Here is a 17,489-nt window from a genome sequence, read left to right on the forward strand (position 1 = left end):
TCTTCAGAAGATGTGTCTCTCCTCTGCAAACTCAGGTCTCTCAGATGACTCTCACCCACCTTCACCAGCAGCACCACCCATTATTGTAGGTAAATGACTTGCTCCCTTGAGGCCTCAGTTTTCTCCCGTGTGAAATGAAGAGGTTCAGTGGAATAATCTTTAAGCCCCTTCAGTATATAACATTCAGGGACCCAGATCTCACAGCAAGCCTGAAGGTGCTCTGAAGGACATATCATATCCACAAGAGTGAGGAGAAGGACTTTCCAGAAACATGAAGAGAAAAAAGCAAAGATGTGTTTTAAATAAGGATTGAGCTTCCAGTGGGGCTTCCTCGATGTCTCAGCAGGTAAAGAATCTGCCTGCAATGCAGGAGACACAGGAGATGTGGGTTCAATCCCTGAGTCAGGAAGATGCCCTGGGGAAGGAAATAACAACCTACTCCAGCATTCTTGCCTGGAGATCCCATGGACAAAGGAGCCTGGTAGGCTACAGTCCAAAGGGTCGAAAAGAGTTGGACATGACTGAGCAACTGACTAAGCACTCATTCAGGAGCTTCTAATAATAGCCAGTAACATCCTGGCCCACATAGGATAAACTCTCTACATAATGCACAGAGAATGAACCCTCCACCAGTAGCTACTCTGAAATCTGGACATATACAAGCAGCAGCTATACAGAGGCACAAGAGGGTGAAGAGAAGTCGACTCCAGGGAGCAGTCTGAGCCTGCGGGAGGGAGTTATACAGAGTAAGCACTCCAGTTCCCCACTCCTCTTCAAGCCTGAAGAGGCTCAGCAGCATACACAAAGCACCAAGCATGATGGAAAAATCATGACTTCTTTGGCCTAGGGAATCAAGAGTCCAGGTTAACTACACTCACTGGAGAAAGGGGAAATTTCAAAAGGGAAAGAGTCAGAAAGGAAATACCCAGATTCTGCCTGCCCACAGGTCTGGCTGGCCCCTGACTGCACATGCATGAAGCAGACTCAAAGCCTCTCACCCAAAGGTGGAAGATCTGAACCAAACTGACTTTGGAACTTAAAAGACAAAAAAAAAGAGTTTGGAGTTCATATCCAAACAAGTCATGAAAACATGACTCACAGCGGAAATTAACAGAATCCATTCTCTACAACATGACATTCATAGCATGCGCGATACAATCCAAAATTGCTCAAAATATAACAAAATCAGAAAAATGAGGAGCCTTAACAAGCAGTCAAAGTGAGGAAGAGGCAGGCGAGGAAAGCTCTGATATTCTACGCTTGTCTCTCTTCCCATTAGGTCCAGCTCTATGAGACCATCTCACAGCATTTTAAATTTTCATTCCCTCCACACTTTTCAATGCCAAGAACCACTTTATTTTTCTAAACTTTGTATTCAATGAGGTGATAATAAGGATAATAAGGTGATAATACGGAATTTTTTTTTTAACCACTGCATGCCTTGAGCTGCCAGAAGACCAACCCCCTAATACAAAAGGATTTTCACTGCCTTTTACCCCAGCTAGCAAGTCTGGATTCCTCCATTTTCCTTAAGGATCTATTTCTTACAGTCTGCTCACCGTACCAATATTGTGCCACCAAGAAACTTGATTGCAAATCGTAGTACTCTAGTTGATTAAATAGAAACTCACAGGAAAGAACAAAACAGTTCAGAAAAGTAAGAGAGGCAACTTCTGCTTCGAGCCAAGAGTAACAGGAAATCCACTTTAAATATAAAGACATAGATAGTTTAAAACAAGCGCATGGGAAAATATGTCTTGCAAACACTAAGCATAAAAAGCTAGAGTGATCATATGAGGACACAGCAAGGAGGTGGCTGCTGCTGCTGCTGCTGCTGCATCACTTTAGTCGTGTCCGACTCTGTGTGACCCCAGAGACGGCAGCCCACCAGGTTCCTCTCTCCCTGGGATTCTCCAGGCAAGAACACTGGAGTGGGTTGCCATTTCCTTCTCCAATGCATGAAAGTGAAAAGGGAAAGTGAAGTCACTCAGTCGTGTCCGACTCTTAGCGACCCCATGGACTGTAGCCTACCAGGCTCCTCTGTCCATGGGATTTTCCAGGCAAGAGTACTGGAGTGGGGTGCCACTGCCCTCTCCGAAGGAGGTGGCTATCTATAAGCAAAGAAGATGGATCTCAGAAGAACCTAAGGACACCTTGATCTCGGACATCCAGAACGAGGAGACAATAAATTTCTGCTTTTTGCCCCCTCTTCCCCACTAAAAAAGAAAAAAAGAAGAACTTTAAAATGGTGACAGCAGAGCATTAAACCAAGCTCAGAATCCTCTATAGTTACACAAGTCTCACGCCTACAAAGCACTTCTACAATGTCGGCATGCCCATAAATACACAGGTCCATGAAGGGTACCTGTAAATCAAAAAAGCCATTCTATACAAAGAAAGTCCTATATCTACAATTCTGAGGGTTTTTTTATTATAGTATTATTTGCATTACTCTATAGCAATTCTGACAGTGCTTCTCTTTGTGTGTTCAAGAATGTTTGAAAAGGCCAACTCATACCATTTTTGTAACTTTATTACAGCATAGTTGAAGTCAACTGAGTTGTACATATTTTAAGTATAAGACACGGAAATTTTCAGCATATACATGTACCCCTCGTCACAATAAAGACAATGATTATTTCTATCATATTCCCTCAAAAAAAGCTAGAGTGACTACCTCAATAGAAGACAAAGTAGTATTCAGAGCAAAGAACAGTTCAAGAAATAAAGAGGGATGTTTCATAATGAGAAAGGGATCATTTCATAAACAAGTGAGAGAGAGCCTGAAGAGTCAGGCTTAGAATATAGACAGGAACCAAGAGAGAGTTTGTAGCAGAGAGCAAGGACGTGTCAGCCAAGGCAACAGCTGGGACCTCCTTCATGGGATGCTCATCAGTGCCACTGTCTCTTCTCCCGTGGTAACCACAGCCACTACCCTTGCAACTCTGCCATCCCATCCCACTGTGTACAATCTCATAAGTGTCACTCATGTCTTCCGGTCCATATTCCTTCTTAGATTCAAGTCCAGAATAAGAATACCTAATGGCAAAACCTGCTTCACGTACCCAAGTGTTTATTGTCAGGAAGTAATGAAGAAATACCTGGTTCCTTCATTTCTAAAGGGAGAAAGAAAGTGAAGTCGCTCAGTCGTGTCCGATTCTTTGTGACCCCATGGACTGTAGCCTACCAGGCTCCTCCGGCTATGGGATTTTCCAGGCAAGAGTACTGGAGTGGATTGCCATTTCCTTCTCCAGGGGATCTTCCTGACCCAGGGATCAAACCCGGGTCTCCCGCATTGTAGACAGACGCTTTACCATCTGAGCCACCAGGGAAGCCACCAAAAGGGAGAAGTAGGGCCTTACTTATCACCAAAATTCATACTTTTAGGGATCTCTACAACAGGAATAAGATTCACATACTGGGCTTTCAGAAACAAATAGCAAATGGCTACTTACAATAGATATTTCACATTGGAAGGCAATTTGGATATATATAAATCATCTTACATTATTTTCTTTTAATTTTGACAAAGTAATTCTAATTGTAGAAATTATCTTTAAAAAAAAATTAGAAATTAGCACCAAGATCTAGGTATAAGAATGTTCAACTGAAATACTATTTATAATAACATAATCCCAGGAAATTATTAAACTGTGGTATATATCAATCAGGGTCCCAAAAGGAAAAGTTGACACAATCAAAAAATAGGATACTCAAGTGATTATTTACAAAGGTTGTATTTCAGGAAACTACAACTGATATGTAGTAACCCTGGCCAAAACCCCTTCATCTAAAAAGGTGAGGGAGAGAACAATTGCTGGATCTCTGAAGGAGAGAACTGTATAGACTTAGCCTCTGGTGGGAGGACACAGCCAACCTGAGATGACTGTCCAGGGACCATGAGAGCAATAAACTACCTGTCTATTATCTCCTCTCTCCCTCCTTTCTCTCCCGTCTCCTGCCAGGGCTTCCCATGGACCACTGGGAAGCCAGGGGACCCTTTGTAAGGTTCATGAGAGTAGCCTCCACAAGCAGAAAATAAGGTGGAGAAGGGTAGATAGTGGATGTGGGAAAACAAATGGAAGACAATATACACCATATGATGAACTCTCATGCAGGTGTGCATTTAAAATTATTCTAGAAGAATATATAGTGGTAAGGGGAAAGATTCCCAATATAGTGACAAGTGGAAAACAGGATCCAGACCATCCAGAAATTATGATACCAAATTTAAAAACAAACAAAAAAGCAGTGTTAATATGTGACTTTGTTTTATTTACTTTTTAAATTTTTTCCAAAATAGTTATAAGTATCATGTGTCATTTTTGTAATCATGAAAAAAAAAAAACAGAGTTAACTAAAAAGATATCTCAACTAATAAACCTACAATGTTAAGAAGCAAGACCCCTATGTTGGCGGGGGGGCGGGTGGGAATAAATAGGATGATTTCATGTATGCACCATATTTGAATCAACAAGCAGTTACTGACTCTCTGTCATGTGACAGGCACTATTCTGGGTCCTGGGGACATATTAGTAGAGAACTTAGTCTTCAAGGAGCTTACTGTCATTAAGGCAGTGAAACTTTGGGTTGGAGTGTGGAACTGTGAAGGGAAGGACAGTGGCTGGAGCACGGCTGTCCACAATGTCATTTGAGGCAAGTTCTCCGTGTTTATGGTGTTCAGAAACCTCACAGGGACTTCCACAGACTCAGATAAGAGCTGGGAGCAGTGGGCTTGAGCCTGTGCTGAGACTTTGCCTTGTGTTACAAAACCCATAAGGATTGGAAATTATTTCAGCACTGCCAGCAGTGTTAGAACTGGCCACAGTATGAAAAACAGGAAGACCATCTTCTAACAGAGACTCTTACACATGAGTACATGCTATCTTGGAGGTTGTGGGTAGCAGACAGAATTAAATTTACTTACCTCTCATATAATAGGTGTTTGATACATTTGCTATCTATAAAAACAGCAAATAAACAAGCTAAACCTTTACATTTTTTTTAATGAATAGTAAATATAAATGTTGTCCTAGGATTGAGATATCCTATAAATGTGATTAGTTACCTGAAACCATTTTTAACACCATGAATTAGATATTTTTACAAAAATTATAGGTTACAGAAATTTTATGGCAAAAGCATCAGAAAGAAATTAAGCAATGAGTCACAGCGTCATGCAGAGACAATCAACCAGAACCAATTTTCAGGCTTTTGTCAGGGCTATATTTATGGTATGTAATAGCTGGGTCAGTCCTCTTTGAATAAAGGCCACACACTAAGTCCTAATTACCATTCCCAAATGCCTGTTAGCAGGACCTGATCAGCTTGACAATCAAGTGACACTGTGATTATATTGAAGAGCTGGTGCAGAGAAGGTCTGAGGCAATGAGGACGGGTTTGGACTTTAATGAAAGGACAGGGATGTGGCTGTCAGCCCTCCTGGGGGCTGCACATCACTTTCAGTCTTTAAGTCAAGAAACCAGTGACACCAGGGAAGTGCCTTCAACTGAAAGGATGTTTAAATAAGCCTATAATCATACAGAACACAAAACTTCACAGGTGCCTTTTCTACGTGGTGTGAGATTTGTTTTCAATCTGGATTTTATACCACTAACAAAATATTCTACAAACAATATAGACTTTTTGAAAACTATGTGAGTTGATAAATATCTCTTAGTAGGCTCTAGGGTTTTTAAAAGAAGATACACTTTTTAAATCTTGAGTAATTTCTTTTTTAATATATAGCCTAAATGTGTTATAGCTCTGGAGCCAAAACAACTGAGTTGAAAGTCCATTTGAGAGGAGTGGAGTGACCTTGGGGCAATTATAGCCTCTCTGTGTCTCAGATTCCTCATCTAATAAATGAAAGAGTAATATAACTTCCTCATAGTACTGTTATGTGGACTAAAAAAGTAAATACATTTAAAGTACATGGAACACAGTACACACTTTTTGAAAATAGGCTATGACTATTATTTTTCAAAAGTCATACTCCAGAGAAATCACAAACCATCAGTTTTTCAAAATCTAGTTTTAGTCTTTATAATATTAATATTAAAAACATTATCTTTTATATGCTTTAGAATATTTTAAAAGACATCAATTTTCAAACAGTTGAGATTGGCTTTCATTATCTTAAAGAACACAGTAAATGATAATATTGTAGATCCATATCTAATTTGATTTGAGAACAGTGAGGGACAATTCTTATAAATAAGGTTTTGAAGGACTTAAAATAAATGTTAAGCTACTTCTGCATGCATGCATGCTAAGTCACTTCAGTCGTGCCCAATTCTTTGCGACCCCATGGACTATAGCCCACCAGGCTCCTCTGTCCATGGGGTTCTCCAGGCAAGAATACTGGAGTGAGTTGCCATACCCTTCTCCAAGGGATCTTCCCAGTTCAGGGATTGAACCTGGGTCTCCTGTATTGCACGAGGGCTTCCCCTGTGGCTCAGCTAGTAAAGAATTCGCCTACAATACAGGAGACCTGGGCTTGATCCCTGGGTTGGGAAGGTCCCCTGGAGAAGGGAAAGACTACCCACTCCAGTATTCTGGCCTGAAGAATTCCATGGACTGTATAGCCCATGCGATTACAAAGAGTTGGACACAACTGAGCAACTTTCACTTCACTCCTGCTTTGCAGGCAGATTCTTTACCGCTGAGCCACCTGGAAAGCCCCAACCTACACCTACTCAGTGGAAATAGGGATAATAATCTGTGGTAAATTTTGAGACCTCTAAAACTCATCTGCCCTCAAAATATCTCATATATTTATTCAATAACATTCATATAAAACTGAACATACTATGGCCATGCCCTTGAAGGAATCAAGAACCAGGGGAGACCAATATACAGAAATAATTGTAATATTAGTATGATATGTTTCTTAATAAAAAGAAAGACAATATACATATCATCTCTTGCCATCTCAGTGCAATATCAGGCATTTGAAACTTACAGAAAACAAGAATAACTACAAGGACCATGAGACCGGCTAGTTATTGTCAAGATGCATTGATGCTTCTCAGAAATAAACTAGATGCTAAGAGAAATTTGGGGGCTTCCCTAATAGCTCAGTTAGTAAAGAATCCACCTGCAACACAGGAGACCCGATTCAATTCCTAGGTTGGGAAGATCTGCTGAAGGGATAGGCTACCCACTCCAGTATTATTCTTGGGCTTCCCTTGTGGGTCAGCTGGTAAAGAATCTGCCTGCGATGCAGGAGACCTGGGTTTGACCCCTGGATTGGGAAGATCCCCTGGAGAAGGGAAAGGCTACCCACTCCAGTATTCTGGCCTGGAGAATCCCCATGGACAGAGGAGCCTGGTGGGCTACAATCCATGGGGTCACAAAGAATCAGACATGATTGAGAGACTAAGAACAATAGCAATGGGGATGAAGAGGCCCCAAAACAACAGAGGACACATAGTAGAGGTTAACAGATTAAAGTCAGAGGATTGCAGTTATGGACACCATGGCAAGGTTAGCATGAAAGCCAAAGGGCCTGAGCTGTAGAGTTATACAGGTGGTTAACAGGACACTAAATACCTAACGGCCAAAATAGCGGAGTAGGACTTCTGCCTGCCAATGCCGGAGATATGAGACAGAGGTTCAATCCCTGGGTTGGGAAGATTCCCTGGAGAAGGCAACGGCAACCTACTCCAGTTTCTTGCCTGGAGGACCCCATGGACTGAGGAGCCTGGTGGACTACAGTCCATAGGGCCTCAAAAAGTCAAACACATCTGAAGCAACTCAGCACACATGTATTCAAGTTTATACTAGCAGAAGAAATCATGGATGGTAGAATGAAGACAGTCATCTCAAAAGCAGGCATGATCTTCTGTGGAGTTTTTAAACCTAAACCAGTTTTCAGAGTCAGAACCCATTGATTAAACAGGTTGCCTAATACCCAGGAGGACAGCTCATGTCCAACTTTGCAACCTGATGGACTGTAGCAATCTGATGGACTTTGCAATCTGATGGACCTTTGTCCATGAGATTCTCCAGGCAAGAATACTGGAGTGGGAATCATTGTGCTGTATACCTGAAACTAACACAATATTGTAAATCAACTATACTCCAATAAAATTAAAATGTAAAAAAAAACCAGAATATTGGAGTGGGCTGTCATTTCCTACTCCAGGGAATTTTTCCAACCCAAGGATCGAACCCGTGCTTCTTATGTCTCCTACATTCGCAGGCAGGTTCTTTACCACTGTGCCACCTGGGAATGCCTCCCCAGAAGGAAGGACCCTGAAAAACCACAGCAGGCATACATTATAATTTCTCTGATGCTCCCCCTCAAAGGGACATTGGAACAAACATACATTAAGGAAAGGAGAATAGCCAGGACTATGTGATGTAGGGTTTGAGGACAAGACCTGATACCTGAAGTGTTGTCATGAGCCCCTGTGAGAGTAGGGGTATATGAAAGACAGGACATAGCCAAGGTCTGGCTTACAGTGGGTCCACTGGGGCTACATAATAACCTGGTAGACATTTCACCCTGGGATAAATTTAAAGTTAGCAATGGGCATACCCTAATCAGAAGCAGGGCAGGGGGACAGGGTTGAGCAGGGAAGGTAGAGATCAGTGTTATTTTTAAAGAGCTAAACGATCAAGGGGCAGTTTCCCCAAAACATCTCCATTTAATTCACTGCTCTGATCCCTACAGAAACTAGATGGGTCCTGGAACATTAGTGTAAACTAGAGGTCAGAAAACTTTCTGTAAAGGGCCAGATAGTAAATATTTTAGGCTTTGTGGACTGTGTAGCTTCTGTCATAACAATTCAGCTCTCCCACTGCGATGTGAAAATAGCCACAGAAAATATGTAAGTGAATGGACATGCCTCTGTGTTCCAATAAAACTTTATTTACAAAAATAGGCAGCAGGCTGAAATTGGTGCACAGGGTACAATGTGCTAAACCATGATGTAGACTTTCATAAACTCTACAAACAGCAGCCCATCTGGAGCCACTATGTCAGATATGGCATCTGTGAGAACAAATTAACAAAGAATCAGGTACATGGCAGGTGGCTATTGACTTGGTAAATGAATCAGAAAATAGAATCAGAAACAATTCACATTTGAGTGAGATGGGCATATTTATTTACAGTTATTCCCCATGACTATGTCAACTCTCTGCACTCTGTCATACTACAATCTAAAAAGATCTGGACCAGCTAGACATCTAGTATTATACTGATTCATCACATTGGTAATAAGCAATAGATTCATAAAGTAGAGTCACTCACTTAATAAAATTTTAGGATCCAGAGGCCAAGAGCATGCTAGATATTCCCTCCAACAATTTATATAAAATTAAAGTATTGCCTTTTGTACTTCCTACCACAAAAAAAAAAAAATGGAAGGACAATACATGTTGAGCCTTTTTTGGATTCTGGAGGTGATATATTCTACACCTGCAATGTCCATTACAGTAGCCATTAGCCACACAAGTCTACTTCAGCATAAACTAAACTAAACTTTTAGTTCCTTGGCTGCATTAGCCACATACCAAGCATTCAATCATCACATGCAGCTAGAGGCTACCATACTGACAACACAGGGATAGAATACTTCTACTGGTATAGAAAGTTCTATTAGACAGCATTATACACTTAGAAATAAGGAAAATTGCCCCAACACATACACCTGGTGACCGAAGAGCTGTCAGCAGATCCATAATAATGGAGGTATCAATGGGGAACAAAGATTCTTGCTGGAGTTTGTGACACACTCCAGTGAGAGAACCACAATGTAGAGCAATGTGGTGCCATCTGTACTGGAGGTTAGGGGTAAGGTTAGAGTTGGGATATGAACCAGGTGTTACCCACCTGTTACCATAGTGGTTGTCATGGCCTGATATTCTAGACTAAGGCCATGCTATTTGCCCTGTTTAAAAAACACCTCCTGGCATGCTACAGGGTCCTGGAAAAGCCAGAATGATGCTTGGTCCCGACCATGCTCATTCCCAGAGACACATCCATGTGACAATGGATAGCCCAGCCCACCTGGCCTTATGTTTTGTTAGGTCTAAGAGGATCCAACACATAATGGGCAGATGCAGGTGAATGGTCATGAGGTGATTCATGGTAAGATATTTTCTTCTGTACCAGAATTAGGAGTGGATCCATAAGCACAAATCCATTGGTCATATCCTGTTCCACAACACCCAGAGGTCTGATAGAGCATTAGCTAATGGGTCTTGGAACCAGGGAGTTGAAGAGGAATAAGCCCACTCCCAATTAACATCACTCCCAATGACACAATTAGCAAATCTGCATTAATATTTTCCATCTCTACAACTTTAAGCTCTATAGGGATGCAGATCTTGTCCCGAGAGAAAGAACTTCAAACCTGGGGACTAGCAAAAGCCCCACTGGACTGTAAGCTGTTGCCTGGTCACTTTGGGTTCCTTGTGTCCAAAGATCATCTGGCAGAAAGAAGAGTGACCATTTTAGTAAAGTAATCAATCTTGATCATGAGATTAATGTAGGACTGTTGCTGCACAATGAGGGCAAGCACGAATATGAGCAGCCTCAGGTAATTTATTTCAGAGCCTCTTGGTCCTCCATTGCCCAGTTATGATGACAGATGAACAGATACGACAACCCCTGCTTGAGAAGCACACAGTTAACAAGCTCTCAGAACCCTCGGGGTCTGGTTCAAGGCACTACTTAAGCCACTGAGGCTTGCAGATCTTGTCACTGAAAGTGAGAGGAATCTAGAATGGACAGGAAAGGAGGAAGACAGTGAATATTAATTGCAGCCCAAGACCAATACCAGCAGGACTATAGGATGTCCTATAACCTCCCTCTTCTAAGTTTTCTATCAAAAAACGGTCTCACTAATATCCTAGACAAGCTGCTCCCCAAATATATATGGAGCATAGGAGATGATGGACTGTGAGGACCAGAGATGCACTAAGCAGAGCCTTCCCTGGGGAAGGATTTGCTCCCCACCTTCAGGGACAAAGGGGATCTTTCAGGGTATGCCTCAGTTACAGAGAGCTGTCTTGCCCAAAGTCATGTCCTTTCCTGAGGGGCAGCCCACATCCAGGGACTGAGACAGGGCTATAAAGTCTCAGCCATATCAGCACAACACAGGACAGCCCTAATGGGCAATACTCACTGGCTGGGGCTTTGTCAAGTAGGCACCACAGCTCAACTTCTTCCTCTGCCAATCTTGCTTCTTCCCCTTCCCTTTGCCAAGTGTTGATCCCCAATAAATATCTAACATCCCAAACTGCGCCTTAGAGTCCACTTCTAAAGAACCCAACCTGCAACCGTGTGTGTATGTATGTGTGTGGGGGTCGAGGAGCAATGTCACAGCCCCAAATGAATGTAATGATGTAGGAAAAACACCTTTATCTTTTCTCTCCAAGAGTATCTAGAGAAACTGTTCTAGAGCTAGCACGTGCATCATTCCAAAAAGTACTTTCTTCTGCGGTCAGTGACTGTCTCTGTCTGCGGGACCATGGTCAATGCCAAGTGTGGCACATCACCACAGGCCTTTTGGGAAAGGTTAAGTGCAGCACTGGAGCAGTGTCATGATGCAGCAAGAATGGCAGCCAAAACAACGGGACTGTTTTCGTTGACTACATTGGTTTTCCAGTCCTTTCTCCATGGCAGGATTATGACAAAGCCTGAGTCCTAGAGTTATGTAAATGTCCTTGGATTTTTTTTTTTTTTTTGGCATATATTTGACTCACAATGTAGTGTTAGTTTCTGGAGTACAACAAAGGGATTCAGCTATACATATAAATACATATTCTTTCCATTTTGGTTTACTATAGGATACTGAATATAGTTCTCTGCGATATACAGTCAGACCTTGTCATTTATGTATTTTATATACATAGTTTATATCTGCTAATCCCAAACCCCTAATTTATCCCTCCGTCACCCCCTTTCCACTTGATAAGCATAGGTTTGTTTTCTGTGAGTCTGTTTCTGTTTCACAAATAAGTTCATTTGCGTCATATTTTAGATTCCACATATAAGTGATATCATACGGTATTTGTCTTTCTCTTTTTTATTGACTTCCCTTGGTATGATAATCTAAGTGAAGTAGTTTATCAATGTTGCTGCAAATGGCATTATTTCACTTTTTTTTTATGGTTAAGTAAAACATCCTTGGGTTTTTAAAACTTGAGCTAAAACTGTGAGATGACAATGGTTAGGGGGAGGAAGAGGGAGGGAAGCATGAGAGATATTTTTGCATATTGGAGCCACAGGTTTATCTGTCTTGAATATTTGTAGTGTGAACTCATTCGGTACCTCCAAACTGATGAAATTAAGCATACTGACAACAACTACTAAATGAAAAAATCAGATTATATAGAACAGTATGCTTCAGATGATAAAGAATCTGCCTGCAATGCAGGACACCTAGGTTTGATCCCTGGGTCAGGAAAATCCCCTGGAGAAAGGAATGACTATCAACTCCAGTATTGCCTGGAGAAAGTCAAGGACAGAGAAGCCTGGGCTATAATCTATGAGATCACAAAGAGCTGGACACAACTGAGCAATTAACACTTTCACTTTTTCGCTTTCATGCTTCATATGAACCCACTATTATGAAACACACATCAATATTTTTAAAGGAAAAAAGATCATAAGGTCAAAAACTTGTTAGCAATGGTAATTTCAGGGTGGTGGGTTTTTACGACATTACTTTTCTTATCTATATTGTCTGAACTTTTGTGATGACTTTGTATTTTGGTAACAAGGGAAAAGTTATTGCTTTAAATTTACTGAGGTGGAGAATCTGTTTTTCTTCACAGCTTCACTTTTTTTAAGGAGTGATGTGTATTCTTTTCCCAAGAAATACAAATATTTCCCCTTCTTTCATTTTAGATAATTAGAACAGGGCTGCCAGGTTGGAGGCCATTTCAGATGTCAATCTCCAAAGCAGTCGAGAAAGGCAGGAAATAAGCCATGGAACATTTTAAATTGCCTTTATAGCCTTGATTATAAAACCAAGACATTTCCTTTGTGATTTTTGCTGCTGAGAGGAGGGTGTTATGGCCAAGGGCTCAGACGCTCACAGACTCCTCCATCCTCTCCATGAGCATTATTAAAGAGAAGGTATCACACAGAGGAATTGTGGGGGGAAAAAAGAACCAAAAGCGTGATATCATTCATATGCTCTGTGAGCTCATCTTGTCCAAAGAGTCATTCTTTCTGCAAGATCACCAACAGCTGTTCTGCATGTGAGCATCTCTGGAATGGGGCAACTGCCCCATCCCGCAGTCCCTCTTATATAGGTACCCCAAGTACAAAGAATCCAAACTAAATTTACCAACTTTTTTACCCAAAACTGTGCATTTTATGTGTTCTATTATTGTCCCAGTCTTGACCCCTGCTCCCACTAGCTTATAAGCAGGTCACTGACCATCTCATTTCTCTACATTACCAGTGAGTAGAACAGTGTAGGGGCTTCCCAGGTGGTGTTAGAGGTAAAGAAACACCTGCCAATGCAGGAGACATAAGAGATGTGGGTTCAGTCCCTGGGTCAGGAAGATCCCCTGGAGAAAGGCATGGCAACCCACGCCAGCATTCCTGCTAGGATAATCCCATGAACAGAGAATCTGGTGGGCTATAGTCCATGGGGTTGCAGAGTCAGACACGACTGAAGCGACTTAATAGCAGCAGCAGTGGCAGCAGCAGAACATTGCAGATAATGTAGTAGTTGCTCAATCCATGCATTGGAATTACTAATGCATGAATAATAGGTACCTCAATGATTTTCTTTAAAAATCCTAGTTCCTTGGTAAGCTTTTGTCTTTGATCAGCTTATCTGTTCAATTTCCGCTGCCCTTCTTTCAGTGGTGCTCCTAGGCTATCTTAGAAGCAGCTGGTTTCTGCCAATCCTCTTTTGCTTATTATCTCATTGCCCACATCCAGGGTCACCTATTTCAAGGAGCCCATTGAGTGTCAACATTCTACATGCAGTCATCTTCCCCAGTTAACACTCCTAAATAAGATTTGACAGAAAAAGGCATTTTTGAAATTTAAGGATGAAGGCATAGCTCAGTACAATACATAGCTCAGTAATCTGAACTAAGTGTAGGAAAAATCAGTTTGATAGTGAAAAGTACAAATTATGAATTCTTTTTTTAAAAAATAGAGAGTGAGTATTCTCGTGTTTAGGGCTTCCTTGATAGCTCAGTTGGTAAAGAATCTGCCTGCAATGCAGAAGACGCCAGTTCGATTCCTGGGTTGGGAAGATCCTCTGGAGAAGGGAAAGGATACCTACTCCAGGACTCTTGGGCTTCCTTTGTGGCTCAACTGGTAAAGAATATGTCTGCAATGCAGGAGACCTGGGTTAGATCCCTGGATTGGGAAGATCGTCTGGAGAAGGCAAAGCCTACCCACTCCAGTATTCTGGCCTGGAGAATTCCATGGACTGTATAGTCCAAGGGTTATCAAAGAATCAGACACAACTGAGAGATTTTCACACTTTCATTTTTTTCAAAGAGAGAATGAGTATTCTCATGTTTAGGAAGTTTATAGACCAACATAAAATGTACCTTTAAAAAAACTGATGATGTATTATTGTTGGAAAAGCAACAGGAGGCAGACAGGTGCAACAGCACAGAGGCCAAGACACAAGACATGGGGAAGAGAGCAAATGTTAAATATACGACCTCTCTATAGAGGCTGCTGAACTAGCCAGAGATGAGCGGCAGCTTAGGAAATAGAGAGAGGGAGTGCCACCCATGTTTTGACTTGAACTGCAGTCATGACCGAACAGATGTAGCATGTAAGGCGAAGCAGGCATCACTCACTACAGTGGTGAGGAAAGAGCACCATCAATCAGAGGCAAGCATCTACTGGACACCTAATGAAGTCGCAGGGCTGTGCCCGGTCCTTGAAGGATCATACACCTGTACAAGTGTTACGCTGCTCATATGTATGCTTTAGTACACACGCTCAGTCGTGTCTGCCTCTTTGCAACGCCAAGGACTGTAGCTGCCAGGCTCCTCTGTCTGTGGGATTTTTCAGGCAAGAATACTGGAGTGGGTTGCCATATCCTCCTCCGGGGGATCTTCTTAACCCAGGGATCAAATCCACATCTCCTGTGTCTCCTTCATTGCAGGGAGATTCTTTACCACTGAGACAGTGGGGAAGCCTGAGGCCCAAACTCCATGAGGACAAACACCATCTCTCACTAAACCCTGAAAGAACTAAGCACCACCTGATGACAGCACATGGTGGCAAGATACAGATTACGGAAACCAGGAGTCTGTGGAGCAGTGGACACTATTATGGAGGACATGGATCTCGAGTGTAGTTGACTGCGCAGGATTTGGTCAGATAGGGAGGAGGAGGGAAGCAGATGCAGGGGAGCAAAATCCAGGAGTGTGCAGGTAAGAAGACCAACCAGCTGAGGTGATGGAAGATTATTATACAGCCACTATGTGCCAGGCACGGCTTACAGCGCAGGGCTCACAGTGGTGAACAAAGCCTAGCCCCTGAGGGACTCACCAGGCACCACACCAACTACCATTTAGTACACACAGAGATCTTCTTGAAAAACTGGTAGTAAGATGAAAAGCACCCATAATACAAAGGGAAGAGGTCCAAATCTGCCCCATCCCTAAAAAAATCCCCTAACTTTTATCCAGCTGATACTGGTCAGGGAGAGCAGAATAGTTACATAAACTGGTGAGAATAACCAGCTCTGCCATTGTATTTCTGTACAATGCTGAGTCATCTGGAAAGATCAGAGAAGCAAAGTTAAAGAAAGGAGGAGATAAAGGTGGAAAAGAGCCTCCAAAATAATGATGTCCTGTTAAAGAGACCTCCAAATCACAATAAACATATTAACAATTCTTTTTTTTTTTTTTGAGAAATGCTGACTTATATCTTAAATCATACCTCTATTTACTTAAGAAATAATTAATATGTCAAACATCTGCAAACCAATCTCATTTCAAAGAATATTTCAAATTGAATATTTTCTCATTTGCATGGAAAAGCTCTTCATGGGATAAACTAAGTAGAGAATTATAATGTCTTTAAATACTTCTATTCCTATCTGTTCCTTCTCTTCTTACTAAAATAGTTAAAGAGAGAGTTATCTCAATTTTCAGCAGCAAATATTATTTTAGAGAGCTGCTACCAAGTATAAACATTTTCATTCATTTTCCTTTAAATTGCACTACTTTATTGAATAAATTATTCAGTGTCAGGGACTAAACAAGAGACCACAGTACTCTGAAAGAAGTTGAAATATTGTATTAGAGACTGGCAAGCTGTCATGGCAAATTGGGCATGACCCACCACCCCTACTCCCACCCCTAGCCCCTACCATGTTTTTGAAGCTTCTGTGACTGAATCACAAGCCTGGAAAACTCAATTTGGTAACTGTGGGAAGACAGATCTTAATTGAAAAGTTCATTTCTAATGAAATGCGAGGTGGTAAAAGGTTGGGCTTGCAGGGTAGATCATTTGAGTCTTTATTAATAACACCAATTCATATTAATTCAGTGAAGCACATAATTGGCATCAAGCTTTTCAAGTTCACCACACATCCCTGTGCTTGGAATCTCTAATATTTAAAACTTTTTTTGTTTGGTAATAGATGTTTTAATAATTTGCATTTTAACAAGAGGTTACTTGTAGCTGGCTTATACTAATTATCAGTGTGTTGAGTTTTACTAAGCCAGTGGTATCCACCAGCCAGTGACAAATCTTTCTAAGTCTTAACTTGAATTCTCTGTAATTATTCTGCAGTCAGCTAAGACTTCAGCAAAGAGATGAATGAGGCCCCTTGAGATTACTGCACCTTGAATGATCAGAGGTGCTTGGCAGGGTCAATTACTGTTTCCGTTTGTTCCATAGCTGCTACATGTAAAGCCCTTTACTAGGGGCTTAGACAAAGCCTTGATAGCATTTGTTGCATTGCTTTTATCTCTCAACTGCAGCCATTCTGTGATGCAAGGCCCAGAGGGCTCAAATGGACCTGCATTTGGAGGCTCAAATGGATCTCCATGGGAAGTGAGGGCATTGTAGAAGGGCTGTGTTTTTGAAGAAACAAAAGAAAGCCTTCTCTTATTCACAGGATGGAAGACAGGTGGAATTGCTGCTTAGTGAAAAAGACTTAGGACTGAAAGTCCAGAGACATGAGTGTTCTAATATTCCTTGGCTAAGATAACCAACCAAGGTAAGTTTCTTTTGGAACGAAAGAAATACAACACGGAATAGCAAAGGAAATGGCCAAAGGAAAAAGCAAGAGAAAGAAGTCCTATCACAAAAGTAAAAGCAAACAAGTACAAAATGCCCATTAGTGCAAAATCTAACAAACCAGTGCTTTCATATGAGCTACACAAATGTGCACAATATTTCTGGTTTAATTTAGTGATAATATTAATACCTTCTGGATGTTATTTAGCTTATAAATATAATTAAAATAGCCACCTGCTCTCAATCTCACAAGCTCATTTGTAAACAAATGATGTGAATTAATATT

The 17,489-nt window shown here is 41.4% G+C and overlaps 1 long non-coding RNA gene across 1 annotated transcript in view; it reads right to left on the reverse strand.

Annotated features, from left to right (window-relative positions):
* LOC133254701 (uncharacterized) overlaps window positions 1-17,489 on the reverse strand; it is a 135,113-nt gene that overhangs the window by 41,973 nt on the left and 75,651 nt on the right. The gene's annotated exons all lie outside the window — the stretch shown is intronic.

Source organism: Bos javanicus, chromosome 10, assembly GCF_032452875.1.
Source record: "Bos javanicus breed banteng chromosome 10, ARS-OSU_banteng_1.0, whole genome shotgun sequence".
Taxonomy (NCBI): Eukaryota; Metazoa; Chordata; class Mammalia; order Artiodactyla; family Bovidae; genus Bos; species Bos javanicus.